General features: G+C 41.7%; 1 protein-coding gene across 1 annotated transcript in view; it reads right to left on the bottom strand.

Moving 5' to 3' along the window:
• PTPA (protein phosphatase 2 phosphatase activator) overlaps window positions 1–16225 on the bottom strand; it is a 1433001-nt gene that overhangs the window by 969796 nt on the left and 446980 nt on the right. The window lies entirely within an intron of this gene.

Genomic DNA, 16225 nt, shown 5'->3' with positions numbered 1-16225 from the left:
GCATAAATAGCTCTAGGTTTGTACAATGGTAATATGTGCAGTAAGGCATAGAGGTTAGCACTGGGTTTGTACAATGGTAATATGTGCAGTAAGGCATAGAGGTTAGCACTGGGGTTGTACAATGGTAATATGTGCAGTAAGGCATAGAGGTTAGCACTGGGTTTGTACAATGGTAATATGTGCAGTAAGGCATAGAGGTTAGCACTGGGTTTGTACAATGGTAATATGTGCAGTAAGGCATAGAGGTTAGCACTGGGTTTGTACAATGGTAATATGTGCAGTAAGGCATAGAGGTTAGCACTGGGTTTGTACAATGGTAATATGTGCAGTAAGGCATAGAGGTTAGCACTGGGTTTGTACAATGGTAATATGTGCAGTAAGGCATAGAGGTTAGCACTGGGTTTGTACAATGGTAATATGTGCAGTAAGGCATAGAGGTTAGCACTGGGTTTGTACAATGGTAATATGTGCAGTAAGGCATAGAGGTTAGCACTGGGTTTGTACAATGGTAATATGTGCAGTAAGGCATAGAGGTTAGCACTGGGTTTGTACAATGGTAATATGTGCAGTAAGGCATAGAGGTTAGCACTGGGTTTGTACAATGGTAATATGTGCAGTAAGGCATAGAGGTTAGCACTGGGTTTGTACAATGGTAATATGTGCAGTAAGGCATAGAGGTTAGCACTGGGTTTGTACAATGGTAATATGTGCAGTAAGGCATAGAGGTTAGCACTGGGTTTGTACAATGGTAATATGTGCAGTAAGGCATAGAGGTTAGCACTGGGTTTGTACAATGGTAATATGTGCAGTAAGGCATAGAGGTTAGCACTGGGTTTGTACAATGGTAATATGTGCAGTAAGGCATAGAGGTTAGCACTGGGTTTGTACAATGGTAATATGTGCAGTAAGGCATAGAGGTTAGCACTGGGTTTGTACAATGGTAATATGTGCAGTAAGGCATAGAGGTTAGCACTGGGTTTGTACAATGGTAATATGTGCAGTAAGGCATAGAGGTTAGCACTGGGTTTGTACAATGGTAATATGTGCAGTAAGGCATAGAGGTTAGCACTGGGTTTGTACAATGGTAATATGTGCAGTAAGGCATAGAGGTTAGCACTGGGTTTGTACAATGGTAATATGTGCAGTAAGGCATAGAGGTTAGCACTGGGTTTGTACAATGGTAATATGTGCAGTAAGGCATAGAGGTTAGCACTGGGTTTGTACAATGGTAATATGTGCAGTAAGGCATAGAGGTTAGCACTGGGTTTGTACAATGGTAATATGTGCAGTAAGGCATAGAGGTTAGCACTGGGTTTGTACAATGGTAATATGTGCAGTAAGGCATAGAGGTTAGCACTGGGTTTGTACAATGGTAATATGTGCAGTAAGGCATAGAGGTTAGCACTGGGTTTGTACAATGGTAATATGTGCAGTAAGGCATAGAGGTTAGCACTGGGTTTGTACAATGGTAATATGTGCAGTAAGGCATAGAGGTTAGCACTGGGTTTGTACAATGGTAATATGTGCAGTAAGGCATAGAGGTTAGCACTGGGTTTGTACAATGGTAATATGTGCAGTAAGGCATAGAGGTTAGCACTGGGTTTGTACAATGGTAATATGTGCAGTAAGGCATAGAGGTTAGCACTGGGTTTGTACAATGGTAATATGTGCAGTAAGGCATAGAGGTTAGCACTGGGTTTGTACAATGGTAATATGTGCAGTAAGGCATAGAGGTTAGCACTGGGTTTGTACAATGGTAATATGTGCAGTAAGGCATAGAGGTTAGCACTGGGTTTGTACAATGGTAATATGTGCAGTAAGGCATAGAGGTTAGCACTGGGTTTGTACAATGGTAATATGTGCAGTAAGGCATAGAGGTTAGCACTGGGTTTGTACAATGGTAATATGTGCAGTAAGGCATAGAGGTTAGCACTGGGTTTGTACAATGGTAATATGTGCAGTAAGGCATAGAGGTTACCACTGGGTTTGGGGTTTGTACAATGGTAACATGTGCAGTAAGGCATAGAGGTTAGCACTGGGTTTGTACAATGGTAATATGTGCAGTAAGGCATAGAGGTTAGCACTGGGTTTGTACAATGGTAATATGTGCAGTAAGGCATAGAGGTTAGCACTGGGTTTGTACAATGGTAATATGTGCAGTAAGGCATAGAGGTTAGCACTGGGTTTGTACAATGGTAATATGTGCAGTAAGGCATAGAGGTTAGCACTGGGTTTGTACAATGGTAATATGTGCAGTAAGGCATAGAGGTTAGCACTGGGTTTGTACAATGGTAATATGTGCAGTAAGGCATAGAGGTTAGCACTGGGTTTGTACAATGGTAATATGTGCAGTAAGGCATAGAGGTTAGCACTGGGTTTGTACAATGGTAATATGTGCAGTAAGGCATAGAGGTTAGCACTGGGTTTGTACAATGGTAATATGTGCAGTAAGGCATAGAGGTTAGCACTGGGTTTGTACAATGGTAATATGTGCAGTAAGGCATAGAGGTTAGCACTGGGTTTGTACAATGGTAATATGTGCAGTAAGGCATAGAGGTTAGCACTGGGTTTGTACAATGGTAATATGTGCAGTAAGGCATAGAGGTTAGCACTGGGTTTGTACAATGGTAATATGTGCAGTAAGGCATAGAGGTTAGCACTGGGTTTGTACAATGGTAATATGTGCAGTAAGGCATAGAGGTTAGCACTGGGTTTGTACAATGGTAATATGTGCAGTAAGGCATAGAGGTTAGCACTGGGTTTGTACAATGGTAATATGTGCAGTAAGGCATAGAGGTTAGCACTGGGTTTGTACAATGGTAATATGTGCAGTAAGGCATAGAGGTTAGCACTGGGTTTGTACAATGGTAATATGTGCAGTAAGGCATAGAGGTTAGCACTGGGTTTGTACAATGGTAATATGTGCAGTAAGGCATAGAGGTTAGCACTGGGTTTGTACAATGGTAATATGTGCAGTAAGGCATAGAGGTTAGCACTGGGTTTGTACAATGGTAATATGTGCAGTAAGGCATAGAGGTTAGCACTGGGTTTGTACAATGGTAATATGTGCAGTAAGGCATAGAGGTTAGCACTGGGTTTGTACAATGGTAATATGTGCAGTAAGGCATAGAGGTTAGCACTGGGTTTGTACAATGGTAATATGTGCAGTAAGGCATAGAGGTTAGCACTGGGTTTGTACAATGGTAATATGTGCAGTAAGGCATAGAGGTTAGCACTGGGTTTGTACAATGGTAATATGTGCAGTAAGGCATAGAGGTTAGCACTGGGTTTGTACAATGGTAATATGTGCAGTAAGGCATAGAGGTTAGCACTGGGTTTGTACAATGGTAATATGTGCAGTAAGGCATAGAGGTTAGCACTGGGTTTGTACAATGGTAATATGTGCAGTAAGGCATAGAGGTTAGCACTGGGTTTGTACAATGGTAATATGTGCAGTAAGGCATAGAGGTTAGCACTGGGTTTGTACAATGGTAATATGTGCAGTAAGGCATAGAGGTTAGCACTGGGTTTGTACAATGGTAATATGTGCAGTAAGGCATAGAGGTTAGCACTGGGTTTGTACAATGGTAATATGTGCAGTAAGGCATAGAGGTTAGCACTGGGTTTGTACAATGGTAATATGTGCAGTAAGGCATAGAGGTTAGCACTGGGTTTGTACAATGGTAATATGTGCAGTAAGGCATAGAGGTTAGCACTGGGTTTGTACAATGGTAATATGTGCAGTAAGGCATAGAGGTTAGCACTGGGTTTGTACAATGGTAATATGTGCAGTAAGGCATAGAGGTTAGCACTGGGTTTGTACAATGGTAATATGTGCAGTAAGGCATAGAGGTTAGCACTGGGTTTGTACAATGGTAATATGTGCAGTAAGGCATAGAGGTTAGCACTGGGTTTGTACAATGGTAATATGTGCAGTAAGGCATAGAGGTTAGCACTGGGTTTGTACAATGGTAATATGTGCAGTAAGGCATAGAGGTTAGCACTGGGTTTGTACAATGGTAATATGTGCAGTAAGGCATAGAGGTTAGCACTGGGTTTGTACAATGGTAATATGTGCAGTAAGGCATAGAGGTTAGCACTGGGTTTGTACAATGGTAATATGTGCAGTAAGGCATAGAGGTTAGCACTGGGTTTGTACAATGGTAATATGTGCAGTAAGGCATAGAGGTTAGCACTGGGTTTGTACAATGGTAATATGTGCAGTAAGGCATAGAGGTTAGCACTGGGTTTGTACAATGGTAATATGTGCAGTAAGGCATAGAGGTTAGCACTGGGTTTGTACAATGGTAATATGTGCAGTAAGGCATAGAGGTTAGCACTGGGTTTGTACAATGGTAATATGTGCAGTAAGGCATAGAGGTTAGCACTGGGTTTGTACAATGGTAATATGTGCAGTAAGGCATAGAGGTTAGCACTGGGTTTGTACAATGGTAATATGTGCAGTAAGGCATAGAGGTTAGCACTGGGTTTGTACAATGGTAATATGTGCAGTAAGGCATAGAGGTTAGCACTGGGTTTGTACAATGGTAATATGTGCAGTAAGGCATAGAGGTTAGCACTGGGTTTGTACAATGGTAATATGTGCAGTAAGGCATAGAGGTTAGCACTGGGTTTGTACAATGGTAATATGTGCAGTAAGGCATAGAGGTTAGCACTGGGTTTGTACAATGGTAATATGTGCAGTAAGGCATAGAGGTTAGCACTGGGTTTGTACAATGGTAATATGTGCAGTAAGGCATAGAGGTTAGCACTGGGTTTGTACAATGGTAATATGTGCAGTAAGGCATAGAGGTTAGCACTGGGTTTGTACAATGGTAATATGTGCAGTAAGGCATAGAGGTTAGCACTGGGTTTGTACAATGGTAATATGTGCAGTAAGGCATAGAGGTTAGCACTGGGTTTGTACAATGGTAATATGTGCAGTAAGGCATAGAGGTTAGCACTGGGTTTGTACAATGGTAATATGTGCAGTAAGGCATAGAGGTTAGCACTGGGTTTGTACAATGGTAATATGTGCAGTAAGGCATAGAGGTTAGCACTGGGTTTGTACAATGGTAATATGTGCAGTAAGGCATAGAGGTTAGCACTGGGTTTGTACAATGGTAATATGTGCAGTAAGGCATAGAGGTTAGCACTGGGTTTGTACAATGGTAATATGTGCAGTAAGGCATAGAGGTTAGCACTGGGTTTGTACAATGGTAATATGTGCAGTAAGGCATAGAGGTTAGCACTGGGTTTGTACAATGGTAATATGTGCAGTAAGGCATAGAGGTTAGCACTGGGTTTGTACAATGGTAATATGTGCAGTAAGGCATAGAGGTTAGCACTGGGTTTGTACAATGGTAATATGTGCAGTAAGGCATAGAGGTTAGCACTGGGTTTGTACAATGGTAATATGTGCAGTAAGGCATAGAGGTTAGCACTGGGTTTGTACAATGGTAATATGTGCAGTAAGGCATAGAGGTTAGCACTGGGTTTGTACAATGGTAATATGTGCAGTAAGGCATAGAGGTTAGCACTGGGTTTGTACAATGGTAATATGTGCAGTAAGGCATAGAGGTTAGCACTGGGTTTGTACAATGGTAATATGTGCAGTAAGGCATAGAGGTTAGCACTGGGTTTGTACAATGGTAATATGTGCAGTAAGGCATAGAGGTTAGCACTGGGTTTGTACAATGGTAATATGTGCAGTAAGGCATAGAGGTTAGCACTGGGTTTGTACAATGGTAATATGTGCAGTAAGGCATAGAGGTTAGCACTGGGTTTGTACAATGGTAATATGTGCAGTAAGGCATAGAGGTTAGCACTGGGTTTGTACAATGGTAATATGTGCAGTAAGGCATAGAGGTTAGCACTGGGTTTGTACAATGGTAATATGTGCAGTAAGGCATAGAGGTTAGCACTGGGTTTGTACAATGGTAATATGTGCAGTAAGGCATAGAGGTTAGCACTGGGTTTGTACAATGGTAATATGTGCAGTAAGGCATAGAGGTTAGCACTGGGTTTGTACAATGGTAATATGTGCAGTAAGGCATAGAGGTTAGCACTGGGTTTGTACAATGGTAATATGTGCAGTAAGGCATAGAGGTTAGCACTGGGTTTGTACAATGGTAATATGTGCAGTAAGGCATAGAGGTTAGCACTGGGTTTGTACAATGGTAATATGTGCAGTAAGGCATAGAGGTTAGCACTGGGTTTGTACAATGGTAATATGTGCAGTAAGGCATAGAGGTTAGCACTGGGTTTGTACAATGGTAATATGTGCAGTAAGGCATAGAGGTTAGCACTGGGTTTGTACAATGGTAATATGTGCAGTAAGGCATAGAGGTTAGCACTGGGTTTGTACAATGGTAATATGTGCAGTAAGGCATAGAGGTTAGCACTGGGTTTGTACAATGGTAATATGTGCAGTAAGGCATAGAGGTTAGCACTGGGTTTGTACAATGGTAATATGTGCAGTAAGGCATAGAGGTTAGCACTGGGTTTGTACAATGGTAATATGTGCAGTAAGGCATAGAGGTTAGCACTGGGTTTGTACAATGGTAATATGTGCAGTAAGGCATAGAGGTTAGCACTGGGTTTGTACAATGGTAATATGTGCAGTAAGGCATAGAGGTTAGCACTGGGTTTGTACAATGGTAATATGTGCAGTAAGGCATAGAGGTTAGCACTGGGTTTGTACAATGGTAATATGTGCAGTAAGGCATAGAGGTTAGCACTGGGTTTGTACAATGGTAATATGTGCAGTAAGGCATAGAGGTTAGCACTGGGTTTGTACAATGGTAATATGTGCAGTAAGGCATAGAGGTTAGCACTGGGTTTGTACAATGGTAATATGTGCAGTAAGGCATAGAGGTTAGCACTGGGTTTGTACAATGGTAATATGTGCAGTAAGGCATAGAGGTTAGCACTGGGTTTGTACAATGGTAATATGTGCAGTAAGGCATAGAGGTTAGCACTGGGTTTGTACAATGGTAATATGTGCAGTAAGGCATAGAGGTTAGCACTGGGTTTGTACAATGGTAATATGTGCAGTAAGGCATAGAGGTTAGCACTGGGTTTGTACAATGGTAATATGTGCAGTAAGGCATAGAGGTTAGCACTGGGTTTGTACAATGGTAATATGTGCAGTAAGGCATAGAGGTTAGCACTGGGTTTGTACAATGGTAATATGTGCAGTAAGGCATAGAGGTTAGCACTGGGTTTGTACAATGGTAATATGTGCAGTAAGGCATAGAGGTTAGCACTGGGTTTGTACAATGGTAATATGTGCAGTAAGGCATAGAGGTTAGCACTGGGTTTGTACAATGGTAATATGTGCAGTAAGGCATAGAGGTTAGCACTGGGTTTGTACAATGGTAATATGTGCAGTAAGGCATAGAGGTTAGCACTGGGTTTGTACAATGGTAATATGTGCAGTAAGGCATAGAGGTTAGCACTGGGTTTGTACAATGGTAATATGTGCAGTAAGGCATAGAGGTTAGCACTGGGTTTGTACAATGGTAATATGTGCAGTAAGGCATAGAGGTTAGCACTGGGTTTGTACAATGGTAATATGTGCAGTAAGGCATAGAGGTTAGCACTGGGTTTGTACAATGGTAATATGTGCAGTAAGGCATAGAGGTTAGCACTGGGTTTGTACAATGGTAATATGTGCAGTAAGGCATAGAGGTTAGCACTGGGTTTGTACAATGGTAATATGTGCAGTAAGGCATAGAGGTTAGCACTGGGTTTGTACAATGGTAATATGTGCAGTAAGGCATAGAGGTTAGCACTGGGTTTGTACAATGGTAATATGTGCAGTAAGGCATAGAGGTTAGCACTGGGTTTGTACAATGGTAATATGTGCAGTAAGGCATAGAGGTTAGCACTGGGTTTGTACAATGGTAATATGTGCAGTAAGGCATAGAGGTTAGCACTGGGTTTGTACAATGGTAATATGTGCAGTAAGGCATAGAGGTTAGCACTGGGTTTGTACAATGGTAATATGTGCAGTAAGGCATAGAGGTTAGCACTGGGTTTGTACAATGGTAATATGTGCAGTAAGGCATAGAGGTTAGCACTGGGTTTGTACAATGGTAATATGTGCAGTAAGGCATAGAGGTTAGCACTGGGTTTGTACAATGGTAATATGTGCAGTAAGGCATAGAGGTTAGCACTGGGTTTGTACAATGGTAATATGTGCAGTAAGGCATAGAGGTTAGCACTGGGTTTGTACAATGGTAATATGTGCAGTAAGGCATAGAGGTTAGCACTGGGTTTGTACAATGGTAATATGTGCAGTAAGGCATAGAGGTTAGCACTGGGTTTGTACAATGGTAATATGTGCAGTAAGGCATAGAGGTTAGCACTGGGTTTGTACAATGGTAATATGTGCAGTAAGGCATAGAGGTTAGCACTGGGTTTGTACAATGGTAATATGTGCAGTAAGGCATAGAGGTTAGCACTGGGTTTGTACAATGGTAATATGTGCAGTAAGGCATAGAGGTTAGCACTGGGTTTGTACAATGGTAATATGTGCAGTAAGGCATAGAGGTTAGCACTGGGTTTGTACAATGGTAATATGTGCAGTAAGGCATAGAGGTTAGCACTGGGTTTGTACAATGGTAATATGTGCAGTAAGGCATAGAGGTTAGCACTGGGTTTGTACAATGGTAATATGTGCAGTAAGGCATAGAGGTTAGCACTGGGTTTGTACAATGGTAATATGTGCAGTAAGGCATAGAGGTTAGCACTGGGTTTGTACAATGGTAATATGTGCAGTAAGGCATAGAGGTTAGCACTGGGTTTGTACAATGGTAATATGTGCAGTAAGGCATAGAGGTTAGCACTGGGTTTGTACAATGGTAATATGTGCAGTAAGGCATAGAGGTTAGCACTGGGTTTGTACAATGGTAATATGTGCAGTAAGGCATAGAGGTTAGCACTGGGTTTGTACAATGGTAATATGTGCAGTAAGGCATAGAGGTTAGCACTGGGTTTGTACAATGGTAATATGTGCAGTAAGGCATAGAGGTTAGCACTGGGTTTGTACAATGGTAATATGTGCAGTAAGGCATAGAGGTTAGCACTGGGTTTGTACAATGGTAATATGTGCAGTAAGGCATAGAGGTTAGCACTGGGTTTGTACAATGGTAATATGTGCAGTAAGGCATAGAGGTTAGCACTGGGTTTGTACAATGGTAATATGTGCAGTAAGGCATAGAGGTTAGCACTGGGTTTGTACAATGGTAATATGTGCAGTAAGGCATAGAGGTTAGCACTGGGTTTGTACAATGGTAATATGTGCAGTAAGGCATAGAGGTTAGCACTGGGTTTGTACAATGGTAATATGTGCAGTAAGGCATAGAGGTTAGCACTGGGTTTGTACAATGGTAATATGTGCAGTAAGGCATAGAGGTTAGCACTGGGTTTGTACAATGGTAATATGTGCAGTAAGGCATAGAGGTTAGCACTGGGTTTGTACAATGGTAATATGTGCAGTAAGGCATAGAGGTTAGCACTGGGTTTGTACAATGGTAATATGTGCAGTAAGGCATAGAGGTTAGCACTGGGTTTGTACAATGGTAATATGTGCAGTAAGGCATAGAGGTTAGCACTGGGTTTGTACAATGGTAATATGTGCAGTAAGGCATAGAGGTTAGCACTGGGTTTGTACAATGGTAATATGTGCAGTAAGGCATAGAGGTTAGCACTGGGTTTGTACAATGGTAATATGTGCAGTAAGGCATAGAGGTTAGCACTGGGTTTGTACAATGGTAATATGTGCAGTAAGGCATAGAGGTTAGCACTGGGTTTGTACAATGGTAATATGTGCAGTAAGGCATAGAGGTTAGCACTGGGTTTGTACAATGGTAATATGTGCAGTAAGGCATAGAGGTTAGCACTGGGTTTGTACAATGGTAATATGTGCAGTAAGGCATAGAGGTTAGCACTGGGTTTGTACAATGGTAATATGTGCAGTAAGGCATAGAGGTTAGCACTGGGTTTGTACAATGGTAATATGTGCAGTAAGGCATAGAGGTTAGCACTGGGTTTGTACAATGGTAATATGTGCAGTAAGGCATAGAGGTTAGCACTGGGTTTGTACAATGGTAATATGTGCAGTAAGGCATAGAGGTTAGCACTGGGTTTGTACAATGGTAATATGTGCAGTAAGGCATAGAGGTTAGCACTGGGTTTGTACAATGGTAATATGTGCAGTAAGGCATAGAGGTTAGCACTGGGTTTGTACAATGGTAATATGTGCAGTAAGGCATAGAGGTTAGCACTGGGTTTGTACAATGGTAATATGTGCAGTAAGGCATAGAGGTTAGCACTGGGTTTGTACAATGGTAATATGTGCAGTAAGGCATAGAGGTTAGCACTGGGTTTGTACAATGGTAATATGTGCAGTAAGGCATAGAGGTTAGCACTGGGTTTGTACAATGGTAATATGTGCAGTAAGGCATAGAGGTTAGCACTGGGTTTGTACAATGGTAATATGTGCAGTAAGGCATAGAGGTTAGCACTGGGTTTGTACAATGGTAATATGTGCAGTAAGGCATAGAGGTTAGCACTGGGTTTGTACAATGGTAACATGTGCAGTAAGGCATAGAGGTTAGCACTGGGTTTGTACAATGGTAATATGTGCAGTAAGGCATAGAGGTTAGCACTGGGTTTGTACAATGGTAATATGTGCAGTAAGGCATAGAGGTTAGCACTGGGTTTGTACAATGGTAATATGTGCAGTAAGGCATAGAGGTTAGCACTGGGTTTGTACAATGGTAATATGTGCAGTAAGGCATAGAGGTTAGCACTGGGTTTGTACAATGGTAATATGTGCAGTAAGGCATAGAGGTTAGCACTGGGTTTGTACAATGGTAATATGTGCAGTAAGGCATAGAGGTTAGCACTGGGTTTGTACAATGGTAATATGTGCAGTAAGGCATAGAGGTTAGCACTGGGTTTGTACAATGGTAATATGTGCAGTAAGGCATAGAGGTTAGCACTGGGTTTGTACAATGGTAATATGTGCAGTAAGGCATAGAGGTTAGCACTGGGTTTGTACAATGGTAATATGTGCAGTAAGGCATAGAGGTTAGCACTGGGTTTGTACAATGGTAATATGTGCAGTAAGGCATAGAGGTTAGCACTGGGTTTGTACAATGGTAATATGTGCAGTAAGGCATAGAGGTTAGCACTGGGTTTGTACAATGGTAATATGTGCAGTAAGGCATAGAGGTTAGCACTGGGTTTGTACAATGGTAATATGTGCAGTAAGGCATAGAGGTTAGCACTGGGTTTGTACAATGGTAATATGTGCAGTAAGGCATAGAGGTTAGCACTGGGTTTGTACAATGGTAATATGTGCAGTAAGGCATAGAGGTTAGCACTGGGTTTGTACAATGGTAATATGTGCAGTAAGGCATAGAGGTTAGCACTGGGTTTGTACAATGGTAATATGTGCAGTAAGGCATAGAGGTTAGCACTGGGTTTGTACAATGGTAATATGTGCAGTAAGGCATAGAGGTTAGCACTGGGTTTGTACAATGGTAATATGTGCAGTAAGGCATAGAGGTTAGCACTGGGTTTGTACAATGGTAATATGTGCAGTAAGGCATAGAGGTTAGCACTGGGTTTGTACAATGGTAATATGTGCAGTAAGGCATAGAGGTTAGCACTGGGTTTGTACAATGGTAATATGTGCAGTAAGGCATAGAGGTTAGCACTGGGTTTGTACAATGGTAATATGTGCAGTAAGGCATAGAGGTTAGCACTGGGTTTGTACAATGGTAATATGTGCAGTAAGGCATAGAGGTTAGCACTGGGTTTGTACAATGGTAATATGTGCAGTAAGGCATAGAGGTTAGCACTGGGTTTGTACAATGGTAATATGTGCAGTAAGGCATAGAGGTTAGCACTGGGTTTGTACAATGGTAATATGTGCAGTAAGGCATAGAGGTTAGCACTGGGTTTGTACAATGGTAATATGTGCAGTAAGGCATAGAGGTTAGCACTGGGTTTGTACAATGGTAATATGTGCAGTAAGGCATAGAGGTTAGCACTGGGTTTGTACAATGGTAATATGTGCAGTAAGGCATAGAGGTTAGCACTGGGTTTGTACAATGGTAATATGTGCAGTAAGGCATAGAGGTTAGCACTGGGTTTGTACAATGGTAATATGTGCAGTAAGGCATAGAGGTTAGCACTGGGTTTGTACAATGGTAATATGTGCAGTAAGGCATAGAGGTTAGCACTGGGTTTGTACAATGGTAATATGTGCAGTAAGGCATAGAGGTTAGCACTGGGTTTGTACAATGGTAATATGTGCAGTAAGGCATAGAGGTTAGCACTGGGTTTGTACAATGGTAATATGTGCAGTAAGGCATAGAGGTTAGCACTGGGTTTGTACAATGGTAATATGTGCAGTAAGGCATAGAGGTTAGCACTGGGTTTGTACAATGGTAATATGTGCAGTAAGGCATAGAGGTTAGCACTGGGTTTGTACAATGGTAATATGTGCAGTAAGGCATAGAGGTTAGCACTGGGTTTGTACAATGGTAATATGTGCAGTAAGGCATAGAGGTTAGCACTGGGTTTGTACAATGGTAATATGTGCAGTAAGGCATAGAGGTTAGCACTGGGTTTGTACAATGGTAATATGTGCAGTAAGGCATAGAGGTTAGCACTGGGTTTGTACAATGGTAATATGTGCAGTAAGGCATAGAGGTTAGCACTGGGTTTGTACAATGGTAATATGTGCAGTAAGGCATAGAGGTTAGCACTGGGTTTGTACAATGGTAATATGTGCAGTAAGGCATAGAGGTTAGCACTGGGTTTGTACAATGGTAATATGTGCAGTAAGGCATAGAGGTTAGCACTGGGTTTGTACAATGGTAATATGTGCAGTAAGGCATAGAGGTTAGCACTGGGTTTGTACAATGGTAATATGTGCAGTAAGGCATAGAGGTTAGCACTGGGTTTGTACAATGGTAATATGTGCAGTAAGGCATAGAGGTTAGCACTGGGTTTGTACAATGGTAATATGTGCAGTAAGGCATAGAGGTTAGCACGGGGTTTGTACAATGGTTATATGTGCAGTAAGGCATAGAGGTTAGCACTGGCTTTGTACAATGGTAATATGTGCAGTAAGGCATAGAGGTTAGCACTGGGTTTGTACAATGGTAATATGTGCAGTAAGGCATAGAGGTTAGCACTGGGTTTGTACAATGGTAATATGTGCAGTAAGGCATAGAGGTTAGCACTGGGTTTGTACAATGGTAATATGTGCAGTAAGGCATAGAGGTTAGCACTGGGTTTGTACAATGGTAATATGTGCAGTAAGGCATAGAGGTTAGCACTGGGTTTGTACAATGGTAATATGTGCAGTAAGGCATAGAGGTTAGCACTGGGTTTGTACAATGGTAATATGTGCAGTAAGGCATAGAGGTTAGCACTGGGTTTGTACAATGGTAATATGTGCAGTAAGGCATAGAGGTTAGCACTGGGTTTGTACAATGGTAATATGTGCAGTAAGGCATAGAGGTTAGCACTGGGTTTGTACAATGGTAATATGTGCAGTAAGGCATAGAGGTTAGCACTGGGTTTGTACAATGGTAATATGTGCAGTAAGGCATAGAGGTTAGCACTGGGTTTGTACAATGGTAATATGTGCAGTAAGGCATAGAGGTTAGCACTGGGTTTGTACAATGGTAATATGTGCAGTAAGGCATAGAGGTTAGCACTGGGTTTGTACAATGGTAATATGTGCAGTAAGGCATAGAGGTTAGCACTGGGTTTGTACAATGGTAATATGTGCAGTAAGGCATAGAGGTTAGCACTGGGTTTGTACAATGGTAATATGTGCAGTAAGGCATAGAGGTTAGCACTGGGTTTGTACAATGGTAATATGTGCAGTAAGGCATAGAGGTTAGCACTGGGTTTGTACAATGGTAATATGTGCAGTAAGGCATAGAGGTTAGCACTGGGTTTGTACAATGGTAATATGTGCAGTAAGGCATAGAGGTTAGCACTGGGTTTGTACAATGGTAATATGTGCAGTAAGGCATAGAGGTTAGCACTGGGTTTGTACAATGGTAATATGTGCAGTAAGGCATAGAGGTTAGCACTGGGTTTGTACAATGGTAATATGTGCAGTAAGGCATAGAGGTTAGCACTGGGTTTGTACAATGGTAATATGTGCAGTAAGGCATAGAGGTTAGCACTGGGTTTGTACAATGGTAATATGTGCAGTAAGGCATAGAGGTTAGCACTGGGTTTGTACAATGGTAATATGTGCAGTAAGGCATAGAGGTTAGCACTGGGTTTGTACAATGGTAATATGTGCAGTAAGGCATAGAGGTTAGCACTGGGTTTGTACAATGGTAATATGTGCAGTAAGGCATAGAGGTTAGCACTGGGTTTGTACAATGGTAATATGTGCAGTAAGGCATAGAGGTTAGCACTGGGTTTGTACAATGGTAATATGTGCAGTAAGGCATAGAGGTTAGCACTGGGTTTGTACAATGGTAATATGTGCAGTAAGGCATAGAGGTTAGCACTGGGTTTGTACAATGGTAATATGTGCAGTAAGGCATAGAGGTTAGCACTGGGTTTGTACAATGGTAATATGTGCAGTAAGGCATAGAGGTTAGCACTGGGTTTGTACAATGGTAATATGTGCAGTAAGGCATAGAGGTTAGCACTGGGTTTGTACAATGGTAATATGTGCAGTAAGGCATAGAGGTTAGCACTGGGTTTGTACAATGGTAATATGTGCAGTAAGGCATAGAGGTTAGCACTGGGTTTGTACAATGGTAATATGTGCAGTAAGGCATAGAGGTTAGCACTGGGTTTGTACAATGGTAATATGTGCAGTAAGGCATAGAGGTTAGCACTGGGTTTGTACAATGGTAATATGTGCAGTAAGGCATAGAGGTTAGCACTGGGTTTGTACAATGGTAATATGTGCAGTAAGGCATAGAGGTTAGCACTGGGTTTGTACAATGGTAATATGTGCAGTAAGGCATAGAGGTTAGCACTGGGTTTGTACAATGGTAATATGTGCAGTAAGGCATAGAGGTTAGCACTGGGTTTGTACAATGGTAATATGTGCAGTAAGGCATAGAGGTTAGCACTGGGTTTGTACAATGGTAATATGTGCAGTAAGGCATAGAGGTTAGCACTGGGTTTGTACAATGGTAATATGTGCAGTAAGGCATAGAGGTTAGCACTGGGTTTGTACAATGGTAATATGTGCAGTAAGGCATAGAGGTTAGCACTGGGTTTGTACAATGGTAATATGTGCAGTAAGGCATAGAGGTTAGCACTGGGTTTGTACAATGGTAATATGTGCAGTAAGGCATAGAGGTTAGCACTGGGTTTGTACAATGGTAATATGTGCAGTAAGGCATAGAGGTTAGCACTGGGTTTGTACAATGGTAATATGTGCAGTAAGGCATAGAGGTTAGCACTGGGTTTGTACAATGGTAATATGTGCAGTAAGGCATAGAGGTTAGCACTGGGTTTGTACAATGGTAATATGTGCAGTAAGGCATAGAGGTTAGCACTGGGTTTGTACAATGGTAATATGTGCAGTAAGGCATAGAGGTTAGCACTGGGTTTGTACAATGGTAATATGTGCAGTAAGGCATAGAGGTTAGCACTGGGTTTGTACAATGGTAATATGTGCAGTAAGGCATAGAGGTTAGCACTGGGTTTGTACAATGGTAATATGTGCAGTAAGGCATAGAGGTTAGCACTGGGTTTGTACAATGGTAATATGTGCAGTAAGGCATAGAGGTTAGCACTGGGTTTGTACAATGGTAATATGTGCAGTAAGGCATAGAGGTTAGCACTGGGTTTGTACAATGGTAATATGTGCAGTAAGGCATAGAGGTTAGCACTGGGTTTGTACAATGGTAATATGTGCAGTAAGGCATAGAGGTTAGCACTGGGTTTGTACAATGGTAATATGTGCAGTAAGGCATAGAGGTTAGCACTGGGTTTGTACAATGGTAATATGTGCAGTAAGGCATAGAGGTTAGCACTGGGTTTGTACAATGGTAATATGTGCAGTAAGGCATAGAGGTTAGCACTGGGTTTGTACAATGGTAATATGTGCAGTAAGGCATAGAGGTTAGCACTGGGTTTGTACAATGGTAATATGTGCAGTAAGGCATAGAGGTTAGCACTGGGTTTGTACAATGGTAATATGTGCAGT

This window comes from Protopterus annectens, chromosome 16.part0 (assembly GCF_019279795.1).
Source record: "Protopterus annectens isolate FY-2018-M chromosome 16.part0, PAN1.0, whole genome shotgun sequence".
NCBI lineage: Eukaryota > Metazoa > Chordata > Ceratodontiformes > Protopteridae > Protopterus > Protopterus annectens.
Note: the sequence above shows the minus strand (reverse complement) of the source record. Positions and strands in the feature narration are given on the sequence as shown.